This window comes from Chelonia mydas, chromosome 2 (genome assembly GCF_015237465.2).
Source record: "Chelonia mydas isolate rCheMyd1 chromosome 2, rCheMyd1.pri.v2, whole genome shotgun sequence".
Classification (NCBI taxonomy): domain Eukaryota; kingdom Metazoa; phylum Chordata; order Testudines; family Cheloniidae; genus Chelonia; species Chelonia mydas.
The window spans coordinates 238,189,490-238,204,936 of NC_057850.1; positions in this window are offsets into that span (position 1 = coordinate 238,189,490).

The following is a 15,447-nucleotide window of genomic DNA, read 5'->3' on the forward strand; positions in this document are numbered from 1 at the left end:
CATTGCAGTGTGTGCGCTATCGCTGTTTTGTTGCCAAAATGCAGTTTTTGGTAACAAAACTTGCCAGTGTAGACAAACCCTTAGTTAAAAATATGCATTTGTGACACAGAGACCCGGCGGTGCCAACTGGCAAAGGTTTCACTACTCTGTGTCAGCAATTCCTAACAGAACTGACAAACTACACCTAACACACTGCTTTCAGAGTATTTATCCATAAAGAATATCATGTAAGGTATCTAATAAAAGCTTATGTCAGTCTGCTCTTCCTAATCATTGCAAGATGTATGGATGGATGATATATGAGGAGAGATGCATATATACTGAAAATATATCCTCAGAATGTGTATCAAGGTATGAGTCACCAGCAGAAACAGGTTTTCTCTCAGAGGCAGGGTGCTGGTCCATTTAGCTAACTGACATGTAAATTAAGCATTGTATTGTTTCACAATGGGCCTCCAATCACCTGTTTGAACTGAATGCGAATGAAGAACAGAGACATGAAGTCAACAGGAAAAACGAGCATTGGAGGAGAAGCGGAGTGGGAGTGGACTTCAAGGGTTAAGTGGACTATAACTGGGGGACAAATAAAACATCTTGTCATCTATTCATGGAGGAAACCCTTTGAAGGGCATGGAGTGAGCACTTGGATCCTGGTTTTGATTGAAAAGCAGCAGGTCCATCAAAGATGAAATCCTTGGGAGAAAATCTACTTTATTAAACAGGAAAGGTAACCAATGATACGTGTGGACTTAGGATTGTGTTTCATATGTGTAACTGTTTCTGTTTCCACTTATTATCCTTACTCACTATCTCTCAAAACTTATCGTTTGATAAATACCTTATGATTGTTTCACTATAAGTATATTTCAGTGCTATGATGTTATAAAGGACCTGATCCTGAGTTGTACTAGTCAAGCTGTGTGTGAACTGTTCCTTCAGAGGCAGCTTACCTGCTAATTTCTGTGAGTATCCAGTGTCAGGGACTGGATACTAATGAGGACCCTTTCAGAGGGGCTGAGGTTAACCTGCAAAGCAAAGTAAGGGCTGGCAGAGATCTACAGAGATTGTCTGGGTGGCTAACAGACTGGTGATATCAGGAAAGTGACACCCATTTAAGATCAGCAAGTCTCTCTCTTTCACTGAAGCAAGGAGGTAACAGGGTGACTCACAATCCTGGGTGCTCTGAGAATTGTCACAGCATTATGACTTCTGTGGGAGCTGGATTAGGACCATACCGAGTGCAGCAGTATAATCTAAAACCCTAAACAATTCCTTCAACAGGGAGCCCCCACAATGTGGGTGAGTACATTTAAAAAGTGTTAATAGCATGATGTGCTCTCATCCATGACCTTATCCAGCATAAAAATTCATATACATACATACTGCTTTAAAAAGTTGGAGCCCTTAGCAACAGAGAAGCTCAATCAGTGAACCCAGTAGGCAGGACCCCTTGATGTCAACAGCATGACACACTAAAAGCAACAATTTTACTTGGGTCTGTCTGCTAATTGTGTCGCTCCCTCTGGACATGCGAACCCCACTTGTTCAAGTTCAAATTGTCCGACACTATATGTGCCTGGAGCTATTTCAAGATCATTCCATCCAACGTAAGCTCTTAAGTGGATCGTTAAGCCTGAAAAATATTCCTGCAGTTACCTAAGACACCATTGGCTCTGTTTAAGATATTTCACATGGAAAACTATGTTAAATCAGAGACCATTAAGGGCTAAATTGTGCCATTTGGCACTGTCCTGCAGTGCAGAACCACACTGTCCCAGAGGGAGCTTGAAAAGAGATATGACACATGCTGTCCCCAAACTCCCTAGTATGCATGCTGCGTCCTGCAGGCATCAGCATGGCCTTTATTCCCTTTTGGGAGCCATTTGTGCTCTGTATGGACACACATCATTGAGCATAGGGACTGTGGGTATGCTGGCTCTTTCTCAAGTTGCACACAAGTGGAGGGAATAGGGAAGGCTCTTTAAGACCTTCTCATTCCCTGCACACTTACACAAGATCCAGGGCAATTCAACTCTAATGTTTTACAGTTAAGCACTCAAAAGTCAGGAAATGCCACAGTTAAGGTTGAACAAACAACCTTAATGCTGCCCCTGGTGAGTATTCATAACAATAAACAATCTCTAATTACATGATCAAATGCTATTTCTCAAATAACACATTATATCAGATATCTTTCTATAACCTTAGTTATATTTGTGTAACATCTCTTAATGTTTTCTCTTTTATAATTATACTAATCTCTTTTGCATGATAGTCTAGTACAATTTCATTGCCAAAGACTTTTTCTATTATACAGTCTCTGATTCCTAAGATATATCTTGTAATACTTTCTCACATTAATGCACTGTACAATTTCTTTTCAACTAGCAGTGTGAGTTTCCCTAGCTTTAAACGAGGGGATGAGGCAATTAACTAGCTCGATATTTTAGCTGCATATGCATGCACAGCACAGCCTTAAGCACGTGTGTTGTCCCATTGACCTAAATATTTAAAATGTATGTGTTTTAATATCTTGAGGCCTGTCCATGCTGCCTCCTTCCAATGAAGTAAGTATAATTTATTATTATTTTATTAGTATTGCAGTACTGCCTTGAGGTCACCAGTCAAGGATTGGGGCCCCACTGTGCAAAGTGCTGTACACACATGTAACGAAAGACTGCCTCTTTCCCAAAGAGTGTACAGTCTAAATATAAGACAAAAGAGAACAGGTAGCTACAACAAACAGGCAGAGGGAGAACAAGGTAAGAATGAGACAGTTATGATTTATGTAATAAGCAGCAATTACAGCACACCAGCAGCCTAACCATTATCAAGTGTTTTGAAGGCATCATGGCAGAGGTTATTTTAAAGAAGAGATTTAAAGAAGGATAATTTTCATAGCAATGACTTCCGTGGATTCTGTTCGACTGGCATACACAGAGCCGAATACAACATACAAGCCAATAAAGTTGCAGAAAGTATAGGCTGGAATATTGGTTAATTGAAATATAGCATATAATGTGTAGCACATACACACAAAGTTATGAGGGGACAGAATTAAGTTTGCAAATAGAACATTAATGGTGTTATTTCCAGCCATTTGAATACTTAATGGTGTAACTGATCGAATTCCCTAGATTAAAACAACAACAACAACAACAACAGACAAAAAACAGAATGGGTGAGAGGTGCCTAAAATGGAGTTCCACTCACCAACACTTTGAAGGTCTGCTGGTTTATAACACAATAGAGATGTTATGTGTAAATTCCATAACCCACTATAAAATCCTGTCCCACACACCTTCCATTTCATTCCATCTAATTATTCTGTGCCCGTCAACAGTCAGCTGGGGAAAGACGGGGTTATTTTACAAACCTTAGCAGCTGTGACAGGTTTCAGAGTGGTAGCTTTGTCAGTCTGTATCAGCAAAAACAACAAGGAGTCCTTGTGGCACCTTAGAGACTAACACATTTATTTGGGAATAAGCTTTTGTGGGCTAGAACCCACTTCATCAGATGCATGGAGTAGAAAATACAGAAGCAGGTATAAATACATGAAAAGATGGGAGTTGCCTTGGCACCTTATCAGATTGTAAGAGGCTTTGGCTTAGTCTAATTTCTGTTAATTTCCTTCCCCTAACCTCTTTGCACCTACCTATGTTTCAGACTATGCACAGACACACCACCCAGCTATCCTTAGCTGTGCACTTCGTTCATGAGCTTAACAAAATACCCTATGCAAAACGTACTGTACCTGGAATGCATGCTGTTTTTGAAAAGTCATAGAATCTCACACTGGTTTACAACAATGTAACTCCATTAATATCCCTGGAATTAGCCCAGATTTATATGGGTAAAATGAAAGTAGAATCAGGTCCATAATTGAGTCAAATAAAAAAAAAATCACCAGGATACTGAAAATCAATTCTCCTCAATGAGGGTCCTTTCCATATGAAACTTTAACATGCTACCCGCATCTGGTTTGACTGGAGAGTTGTACATAAGAGTGAGGTGTATATGGATATCTCTCCTCATAATAAAATATGACTTAAGATAAAATAAACAAACAACCACCTCAAAAATCACTCCAGGCACAGACTTTCCGCCAGATTCTCCCCTGCTTTGCACCTATGCAGTAATTTAAACTTGCCCAACGTGAATACAAAATGATACCAAATGTCAATAGTAGAGCTTAACACTTGCACTGCACTCAGTTTGTACTGGTTTTAATGATGGTGCAAGGTAGTAGAGAATCTGGGACTAAGCCTGGAACATTTCATTCTGAGAGGTGGAGCCCATAGTTCTGAGCAACTAGAAAAAAAAATTAGAAGGAAAACCTGTAAGCAGAGGCTGCTGCTTTCCCCTTAATACATTATGAGCTGAATTTTTCTGTCAATTACACAGGTGCAAAGCTAGGACTCCTTTGGATTTGCAGTGGTGTAACTGACTGCAAAATTTGACCCTTCAGATAGAGCTAAGCTCTGTATTATACTTGTCTTTCAACAAGCACTGTCCCGTTAGAAACAACCACCTGAAATTGAATGTTCTCTCGCTTTCTTTTATCAGGCAATTGCAGTCTGTCAGGGCTCTCTGCAGTTTTCCAGGAGCACCAGCAGACATTGCAGGGACACCAATAGGTCAAGCTACATTAAAACATGAGAAAACCCTAGACAAATCACACCCTGCAGCTACCTCTAATTGTCCTCTTCAGGCAAATGTTCTTGCATAAATTCTACTTAATGTATACCTGTGGCTGCAAGCAGGTTGGAGGAGTTAAAAGGAAGCTCTGTGAAAGATGAATTATAAGCCCAAAATAAGATAAGATGGTCTAGAAAAAGAGCAGCAAAAAGAATCCCTCGTTACTGCTTGTCATGGGAATGAACCCACAAACAGGAGCTGAAATCTCTGAAAAGGTCAGACATGGGAACATGTAACGTACATTGTAATGCTATGTTAGCAAGTGTTAACAGCACATATCTAGCTAACTCTTAAAGCATTCAAAAATTGGAAGTAGGCCCTGGATCTCTAAGATCTCTTCATTATACATGGGCTAAGGAGTTGAGGTTTTTAATTCTCCTCCCAATGATATGGAGAAGAGATCTGAACCAACATCTCCCACGGAGCTATGGGGTATTCTGGTGCAGGTCTCTCTCTTTGTCTCTCCTGTTGGACCTGTTCCACCGTGTCTGACATAATTAAATATTCATTGGGCCACAAAGCAGGTGAGACTGCCTCTACAGTCCAGTTGCTGAGTACTCACCTGAGCAGTGGGAGCGCCATGCTCCAATCCCTTCTCCATGTCTGGCATATCTTGGGTGAGTGCCCTAACCACTGGGAGGCTTCCTCCCTAATCCCCGTCAGCTGTTCTGTGTGCTGTTAAGGATACCCAGAGCACACCTATCAGCCTGGGCCACAAAGGCGAGATAGGCAGGGTAATGGCTCGTTTGAGGATTCTTCTGGGCGCTTCAGTGTGACAGAGGCACTGAGAAGCTGGGCGGACTGAGGACTGAGGCAGCTGTGCCCATGCCCAGCTACCAAAACTAGGAACCTTAATTTAATGGGAGTTAGATGCCTAGGTACTTTTGAAAATGCTACTAGGTGCCTATATACATCTTTAGATGCCTAAATACCATCACATATTTGTCACCTAGGCACTTAGCACCCTAAGTCTCATTGAAAATCAGTGGGATTTGGGATCCTAAATTACTTTTGACAATTTTACCCTTTATCTATACCTAAATAATCTATACCTATATCTTTACCTAACCGAAGCACGAGCAATATGGGTGCAACATGCTACCATATCAGAACAATACCCTTTTACACCTGCTTTGCACAGCCATAAATGACTCCACAAGATGTAAGGGGTGGAGACTCAAGGCCCATGCTGTTTAGATCCAGGGGTAGATTAAGGGTGTACTCTTGATTTGGATCTAAGGGTAAAGTAGTATGAAGTTGGGATCTGACAGTGTCATAATTCCACAAACTGCTCTCGCTCTCTCTCTCTCTCTCTCTCAAAAAAAGAACACAAATGACAGAAAACTCACAAAACAAACTCCAAACCCAGCCAAGTTCATTCACCTTTTGATGTGACATGGTCTTCTTTTTTTTTCTAATTAGCCTGGTATGTTTCAGCTGAGCCTGACCGAAGTTTTTGATAAATATGGGCCTCGTGTCAGATGCAAAGGACAGATTACTCTTCTGGGAACAACAGAAATTCAGTGGTTTCAAATGGTTTGGACCTGAAATCAGGCAAAAGGCAGCAACCTAGGCAGAGTTTCATGTTCAGGTTTTGCTTTGTTTTGTTTCTTTCACCCTGAAACGCAAAGGATGTAAATGCACAAGAACCAAAACAATAAAAGTGGTTCAGACCTTGAGTCCTCACACCACTGACTTTCACCCAACTCTGCTGTACTGTTTCCTCAGCTGTGTCTTCTTCTAGGTTTCCAGCCTTCAATCACTGTAATTGTGACAACTCCAGTTGTCTCACAGACATTATTTCAACGTCTTATTGACTGAAATGATGTCTGCTATTCACATTTTATAATGGTTCTGATTTTGAGTCACACAATTCAGATAATTCACAGCAGTAACAGCTATAGAAGCACACTAATTATTTTGCAATCCATTTTGTACCTGGTGCCATTGTCTCTCTCATCCCTATATGCTCCCTTTATACTTAACTAAGCACCTAACAGTGGAAATGTAAGAGGTTTCTGGACTAAGAGACCTGTTAGAGTCATATGCTTTGATCTAATTGTTTTTGGCATCTCCAAAACCCCTCAAGAGAATTATAGCTCCATAGTTCAGATGCTTAGGGCTGGAACTTCAGTTGCACTGAGTGTATGCTTGATGCAGCTCAGAAGGAGAAAAATTATATCTCTAAGCTTGTTGGGAATTGAGTGGAGTGTTCTGTCTCTTTTCCTGGCATGCTCCTTACCTGCCCCTACAGCAGAGGGACAGTAGGTACCATAAAGAGCTACTTTCATTTTATGCAAGCTGAGGAGTCCCACATGCTGAGGATACCCTCAACAGCGCCTTTACATCTGTTTTCCTCTCCACCACTCTGGCACAGGGCCTAGAGAAGGCTGCACCCCAACAATTCCCATCTGTCATATCAGCCCCTAATGGCTGTTGGAAACCAGTGTAAGTTAGAACATCTCCAAACCTACTCCAATTTTATGCCAGAGGCTGGCTCCAGAAGCAGAGGAGGAGAGAGGAGATGTATGGTCACCTTTGCTGTGCCTCTGGGCACAGGCTTGGCACATCTGACAATTAGATCCATTATTTATGCAGATAGTGTAAAAAAAGTTACATTTTTGATCCATTATAGTGTTTTACTGGTAGCTTTTGAATGGGTTATGTTCTTATATCACTCAGTGCATTCACTACCATCTCAATAATACAAAAGGTAAATGCTGTAATTGGGGCTGCTGTTGTTCAACATGGATAATATCGTCTGGACATATGGTTTGGCAAAAACAAAGCTGATGAGCAATCTTTGTTGGGTTGCTCATTTGCTCTGGTTTTGTTTATGCCATATCTCCAATTTCAGGTTGTGATGGCAACAGCTCCTGTCATGCTTGCAGTGTCTGATCCTTTGGTATTTGTGACATTCAAGAAATGAAATCTGGCCATCAACTACAAATACAACTATCATATGGGCTTCAGTGACTTCCTGCAGATGTGAATTGTACCCTGATTACATAATACATAAAGGGGGAGGATTATCTTCTGCACCAGCATAGTCCTTCCCAGCCAGCAGATGGAGATAGACTAAGCCATTTGAGACCATCAATTTCCTACTGGTTGCTGGCTCACAGAACCCTTTATTGATTTAGCGTCACTTGTAGATAGAGCACCAATAAGCTTGCTGGCTTTATGAAAGGCCCAAGCAGAGGAGGGAATGGAGAAGAGTTACAAGGCCTTCTAGCCACACACCATTGTGCATGAGTGGAACATGAGGAACTGGCAGTCTTTGGGTTCTTGATCTGGCATGCAAAGGAGAGAATGTTGCAGGCCCAGAAGCATTTCTAACCACATGCTGGCATGCTGCTGTCTCTGCAGAAACCTATAAGACGCTAACTGCCTGTGGCTCCCACATGCACAGGACCACACTTCATGGGAACACACAATGCTACGCTCTCACACACCCAGATGTTGCAGGCCCCTTCTGACTGAACTTTGAGAGCAATACAGCTGCTGAGGTACCTGTGGGGAAAAGAGGAGCGGTGGAGAAGTATGGCACACCATCCTCACACAGAGACTGATCTTAACAGAAGCATTCCTTGATTGTAGGCTTAGTTTTCAACTTCCCAAAAACCTATCAGAGAAACAGTTCAGGTCCCTCTTGCTGCAGCAAGGTGTGTCTTGTAGATAGTCAGCCCACAAAACATGGCACTTATGCACAAACACAGGCCTGCCCCATCGCGTCAACCTGGCCTACTCAGGCTGCTCCAGTGGCAGATAGCACTAGCACGTCTCCAGCTTGTCTTCCTGTGCCCTCAGAAAGAACCAGCAGGGAGACACTCTGGAAGCAGCATGCTTGACCACCACTCTTCTCCAGATTCCTCTGAAGACACCGCTCCTCAGAACTCCCTCTTAGTCTCAGGGTAGCCCGGCAAACAGCCCCTCAGTTCCCCTCCTGGTTCCTCACTAAATTCAAAAAGAGATTTTTACAAATCCAATAAAAACAGCCCTCTGTAGGGTCTGGTTTATTAATTTAAAGTGGGGCTGTCGATTAATCGCAGATAACTCATGCGATTAACTCAAAAAGATTAATCACAATTAATTGCAGTTTTAATTGCATTGTTAAACAATAGAATACTAATTGAAATTCATTAAATATTTGTGGATGTTTTTCTACATTTTCAAATATATTGATTTATATTACAACACAGAACACAAAGTGTACATTGCTCACTTATATTATTATTTTTATTACAAATATTTGCACTGTAAAAATGATAAACAAAAGAAACAATATTTTTCAATTCACCTCATACAAGTACTGTGGTGCAAACTCTTTATCATGAAAGTATAACTTACAAATGTAGATTTTTTTTGTTACATACCTGCACTCAAAAACAAAAGAATGCAAAAATGTAGAGCTTATAAGTCCACTCAGTCCTACTTCTTGTTTAGCCAATTGCTAAGACAAACAAGTGTGTTTAACTTTACGGGAGATAATGCTGTCCACTTCTTATTTACAATGTCACCGGAAAGTGAGAACAGGCATTCCCCTAGAACTTTTTGTATCCAGCATTGCAAGGTATTTACATGCCAGATATGCTAAACATTCATATGTCCCTTCATGCTTCAGCTACCATTCCAGAGAGCATGTTGATGACGCTCGTTAAAAAAATAATGTGTTAATTAAATTTGTGACTGGACTCCTTGGGGGAGAATTTTATGTCTCCGACTCTATTTTACCCACATTCTGCCATATATTTCATGTCATAGTAGTCTCAGATGAGGACTCAGCAAATGTTGTTCATTTTAAGAACACTTTCACTGCAGATTTGACAAAATGCAAAGAAGGTACTAATGTGAGATTTCTAAAGATAGCTACAGCAATCGACCCAAGGTTTAAGAATCTGAAGTGCCTTCCAAAATCTGAGAGGGATGAGGTGTGGAGCATGCTTTCAGAAGTCTTAAAAGAGTAACACTCCAAAGTGGAAACTACAGAACCCAAACCATCAAAATAGAAAATCAACCTTCTGCTGGTGGCATCTGATTCAGCTGATAAAAATGAACATGTGCTGGTCTGCACTGCTTTGGCTTGTTATCGAGCAGAACCCATCATCAACATAGACACATGTCCTCTGGAATGGTGGTTGAAGCATGAAGGGTCATATGAATTTTTACCGCATCTAGTATGTAAATATCTTGTGACACCGGCTACAACAGTGCCATAAGAATACTTGTTCTCACTTTCAGGTGACATTGTGAACAAGAAGTGGGCAGCATTGTCTTCTTTAAAAGTAAACAGACTTGTTTCTCTGAGCGATTGGCTGAACAAGAAATAGTACTGAGTGGACTTGTAGGCTCTAAAGTTTTACATTGTTTTATTTTTGAATGCAGGTTTTTTTGTACATAATTCTACATTTGTAAGTTAAACTTTCATGATAAAGAGATTGCACTACAGTACTAGTATTAGGTGAATTGAAAAATACTATTTCTTTTGTTTTTTACAGTGCAAAACATTTGTAATCAAAAATAAATATAAAGTGAACACTGTACACTTTGTGTTCTGTGTTAGAATTGAAATCAACATATTTGATAATGTAGACAATATCCAAAAATATTTAAATAAATGGTATTCTATTATTGTTTAACAGTGCAATTAATCATGATTAATTTTTAATTGCTTGACAGCCCTAATTTAAAGTTCAAAATTAAATACAAAAATCTTTCCTCCAGTCTTAAGCCAGGCACAGTCCCAAATTCCCTGGTGTCTCAGGGTCTTTCTTGCTTTAACAGGCTTCTCTCAGCCCTTCCTAGCTGGGGCAACTCTCCTGGTCTCAGGGCATTCCCTACAGGAGCCTTTCTCACTTTCTGCAGTCTCTTATAGGGTGCATCACCTCATAAATGCTCAGGTAGGCCTACTTAATAACTAGGATAGGCAGGCCCCAGGTCTCTAGCCTTGATGAGATAAGCCATCCTCTTACAGTTTCAAATAAGCCAGTCTGCCTTTGGTACTCAGAGATGTCAGCCTAGCTTGGTCCCTATCATGGAAACCTGAAAACATATAGTGTTGTGTAAGAATAGTAACTTCTCCCATTTAAGTCAAATCACCCTCTTTGTGTTCAGACATGAAACCTGAAATACTCCTTTTTTCAGCAATAGGGACAGTAGCTAGAGTTCAACAAACATCCCAGTTTCAGAAGTACATGCATTACTCTGGAATTGTTCTGTTCCTGTCAGATCCTATATGGTGCACATTAAAAAGAAGAGGCTGCTGATCCTAACTGAAGATTTCTGTAAGGAACTTTGAAATAAATGGGCACTATAATTGTTGAACAAAATAAAGGGTGTTCACTTCTTACCTTATTTTCTCCCTGACATTTCAATATCCAGCCTCCCTCAAAAAGTGTAACTACAGTAACAGAGATAGGAAGATATGGAGTGACTGCGTCAACTCTGACATTTATTTTGAGTCTTGAAAACAATATTATGCATTTACAGCGTAGACATTTTCCAAATTGAATTTATCCTGGTGGACTTGCCAGCTTTCTCCCTCCCTGCACCCTAAGTCTGATAAGGCTGCTTTGAGTTCTGCTTGCATTTACTTTCCAATCATGGTTCATAATCTTTGGTCTCCCATTCGGGAGGAAGAGTTTTATTTGGTTGTGTGACCTAATCTAACAGTGTCTGTGAATTGCAGTAAATGCCAGCAGACTGTTTAGCTCACTGCTGCTCTCGTTCAGCTGTTGATCGTGGAAGGAGGCACGTGATATTACAGCATGTTACATTTAATATCAGGGCTTGATTCTCAGCATAGAGTTTATGATGAAATTCCAGGTCACCAGTAAATAAATAAATAAATAAAATGTTTACTTGTAAAACTTTAAATTCCGTTAGATTTTCAGTTGCTTTCCCAGTTGGCTGCTTCCTTCTGCTATCTGACAACCACCACCAGAAGTAAGAGGTTGACCCATCCCGCCATGTTGTTCTTGGGGTAGCTCTAAGTTCTGTCTATCAATTTAAAAATAAATTCCAAATGTTTAAAGGATGCTATCTAAATGAAATGAACCCCTGTGCAAAAGTACAAGCATTGCAGCACCCACTCCTAGGTACATTCTCCCATATCAGCCATTATTTAACAACAATGCAAGAGGAATAATAAGATTTCTGATTTCACATATAGCTTAGGGTGCATTGGAAGTGTGCAGTATCTGAATGTTACCCTGTCTCCATTCCATTCACAGAACTGCCATTGAACCCAGCAGGAGCTGGGTGTTGTAGGCTACTGCCCTGTCGCCCCAGTCAGGCTGAAGTGACACCACACCAGAGTCAGGATCAGGCTCTTTTCCTTCAAGCTTTTTTTATTATTCACACATAAAACTCACTCACAGAGGAATGCAAAACTAAGCTTTACTCCCCAGATCTCCGATGTCCACACAGCAATTAAACACCCATGGCTGGGCGGGGTTAACTGACTCAGGCTCACAGGGCTGAGGCTGCAGGGATGTAAAATTACTGTGTAGATGTCCAGGCTAGAGCTGCAGGCCTAGTTCTGTGACCCAGTGATGGGGAAGGGTCCCACAGCCTGGGGTCCAGTCTGAACCCGAATGTCTACACAGATATTTTTAGCCCCAAATCCCGGGAGCCCGAGTGAGCTGACCCAGACCGGCCGTGATCATGCTGTGGGTCTTTTACTGCTGTGTAGACGTCCCCTAGAGGCTATCTGTCTGGCAGCCCCCTGCCACAGTAGCAAACCTGCTGCCTGTAGCTCTCTGCCCCAGTTGAGCATTTTCAGCCTTCATAGCAGTGGCTCTCAACCTTTCCAGACCACTGTACCCCTTTCAGGAGTCTGATTTGTCTTGCGTGCCCCCAAGTTTCACCTCACTTAAAAAACTACTTGCTTACGAAATCAGATGTAAAAATACAAGTGCCACAGCACGCTGTTACTGAACAATTGCTTCCTTTCTCATTTTAACAATATAATTATAAAATAAATCAATTGGAATATCAATATTGTACTTCTATTTCGGTGTATAGTATATAGAGCAGCATAAACAAATCATTGTCGGTACAAAATTTTAATTTGTACTGACTTTGCTAGTGCTTTTTATGTAGCCAGTTGTAAAACTAGGCAAATATCTAGATGAGTTGATGTACCCCCTGGAAGACCTCTGCGGATCCTCAATGGTACACATACCCCTAGTTGAGAACCACTGCTTTATAGGAATCACCCAACCCCTTCCCAACTGTGTCTGATAGTCCCCTCTATCAGGCCCAAACACCTGCTCTGCCACAGAACAGGGCTGACTGGACTCATGCCCCTGACCTTTAGCGGGGCAGACCACCCTGTTACATGCCTGTCCAAAGACTACAAGGGTGGGGATAGGGTTTTCCAAGGACCGTCCCTTTTGTGAGGTAGCTGTCACAGAAGATCTGTAAGTGTGCTCAATACACACTGCCAGATGTCCAGTTGTATGGGCTCGGGATCATCCCAGGTGTCTCGGGTTTTTTGTATCTCAGAGGTGGCAACCCTCACTGTGGACAAAGCCATTTTCCAACACTCCAGCTTATTTCTGTCACTTCCCATTTTCTATGGTAGTTTTCTAATGATTGTGAATAATTCTGTACTACATTTTATGTCATTTCCTATTACAGCATTTTGCTGTGGCAAGGGGTTAAAAACCAGCCATCCATATAATATTATGCTTTTCATTATAGCATATGCAAACTATACAATAAGAGCAACACAGAATGTATGCACTGCTTGGGGTAAGGATTTATCAACACTTTTGGTGCAGGAGGAATATGCCTTAACATTAACATTCAGAAGCAATATGTTTCAGGGTAAACTATACTTTAATTGAAGATAATTCATTAGAAAATGAGGAATTCACTTGAGGAATTTTTAACTGATTTCTTGAACCAACTATTATTATTTCTGTATTAAAAAGCAAGGGCTGTTTACATTCAAATGAGGCACAGTGTAGGTATTCACTGTTTTAATACATCACCTGGATGTCTCATGCCACTACTGCAAACTAAGTCCATCCAGCCTCCTGTAAATAAAGAGCAAAATATTCCCCAGGAGTATTGTAACCCACTAGTCTCTTCTGCCCATAATCTGGTTTCTCTAGTAAACTTAAATTAGTTTTCCTATAAACTGTCTGCATAATCAGTCCTAGGGGGAAAGAAATCAATTGATTTACCACACTTTTTCTATTAAAAAGGTTATTTTTAGCCTCTGTTTTAAATGGGATTTTGGCAGTCACTTTTATAAGATTATTTGTAATGAGCATCATCATATTAATATTTTATCTTTTATAGAGCACCTTCCATCCCAATGCACTTTACAGATATATGCATACAACGTTCCTGAAATGCAGTGACAAGCGGGGTGAAGAGTAGCTACCAACTGCCATACAACAGTATGAGGGCTGAGGGAGACAGAGTATTTTGGCTAAGGACACTATTGTTGGCCATATAGACCTGGCTGAAGCTTCATTTTTATAGCATTATTCAAAAGACCCTATATTGAATGGAGCTCTTCACTCCAGTTCCTCCCCACCGGAGCGAATTGCCACAAATGGGACATAGTAAAGGCTCCTCCCCCTTGGCCCTGCCCCTGAGCAGGTCCAGCAAACTTGGGGAGATTTAATGGACGAAGAAGCCTGAGCACGGCCTCTGGATGGAGAAGCCACCAGAGGAGAGATTGTACCCACAAAAGGCATATCTATTTCAAGTACTTATGTGGCTCTTGTCACCATGTAATCTAAATGCTTCATAATTACCATTGTATTTGTCATTACAACACCCTTCTGAGTTAGGGAAGACCTAAAGACCCCCCTTTTCCTAGGGAACTAGCCTCATGTCTACATTGCAAAATACCACCTGTGGCAGTGAGTCTCAGAGCCCGGGTCTACAGGCTTGGGTCTGTGCAATGTTGCTAAAAGTAGCAGTGTAGACATTCCCACTCAGGCTGGAGCTCAGGCTCTGAGGATTTGCTAATGTGGGTTCCTCCCCACCCCCAGGATATTTATACCCTGGATGACTTGCCCACACTCGCACATGTCAGGTGTAGAGCAGGAATTGGACTAGTTCTAGAGCAGAGCAAATTGATTTTTTTGGTTCCATGGCCAAACTGAAAAATGTGAAAAATTATTTGGTTCATTTGGAACTGAAACTTTGTTTTCCTTGGCAAAACAAATCAAAATATGGTTTGGGTCAAACCGAACATCTGAACATGGTTTTGAAATTAAATGTCAAAACAATTTGTTAAGAATATGTCAAAATGAAACATTTCAACATTTATTAAATTTAATTTGTCAGGGTTTTTTTCAGCCAAGTTATCTCAAATTTGGGTCAGTGAATAGTTTCAGTGCCCTGAAAAATGCATTTTTTGGCAAATTTACTGTTCACATTTTTTTTAAATTGGCCAACTCTACCGAGAAGTTCAGTGCCTCAGTCTATAAACAGAAACTCAAGGCCACCCTTCCTCCATAGGGTACCTTTGAAAGCAGTGTGTTTCTGCAGCACTCCCTAGATTAGGTTGTGGCATAAATGCCACAATCTAGCTCCTAATAATTGAGCTAATCTAAGCATAACGAGGTTCGTAATTTATGTTGTCAAACATTTTGTGAGAAAATTGCCTATTGTGTTCTGTTCGTGTTTTTCATTAATATCATGTAACTCGGCTTCCTCAAAGATTAAATCTAAGATGAATAACTTTGTGCTCAGCTAGAGCACACAATTTGTTAATTCATC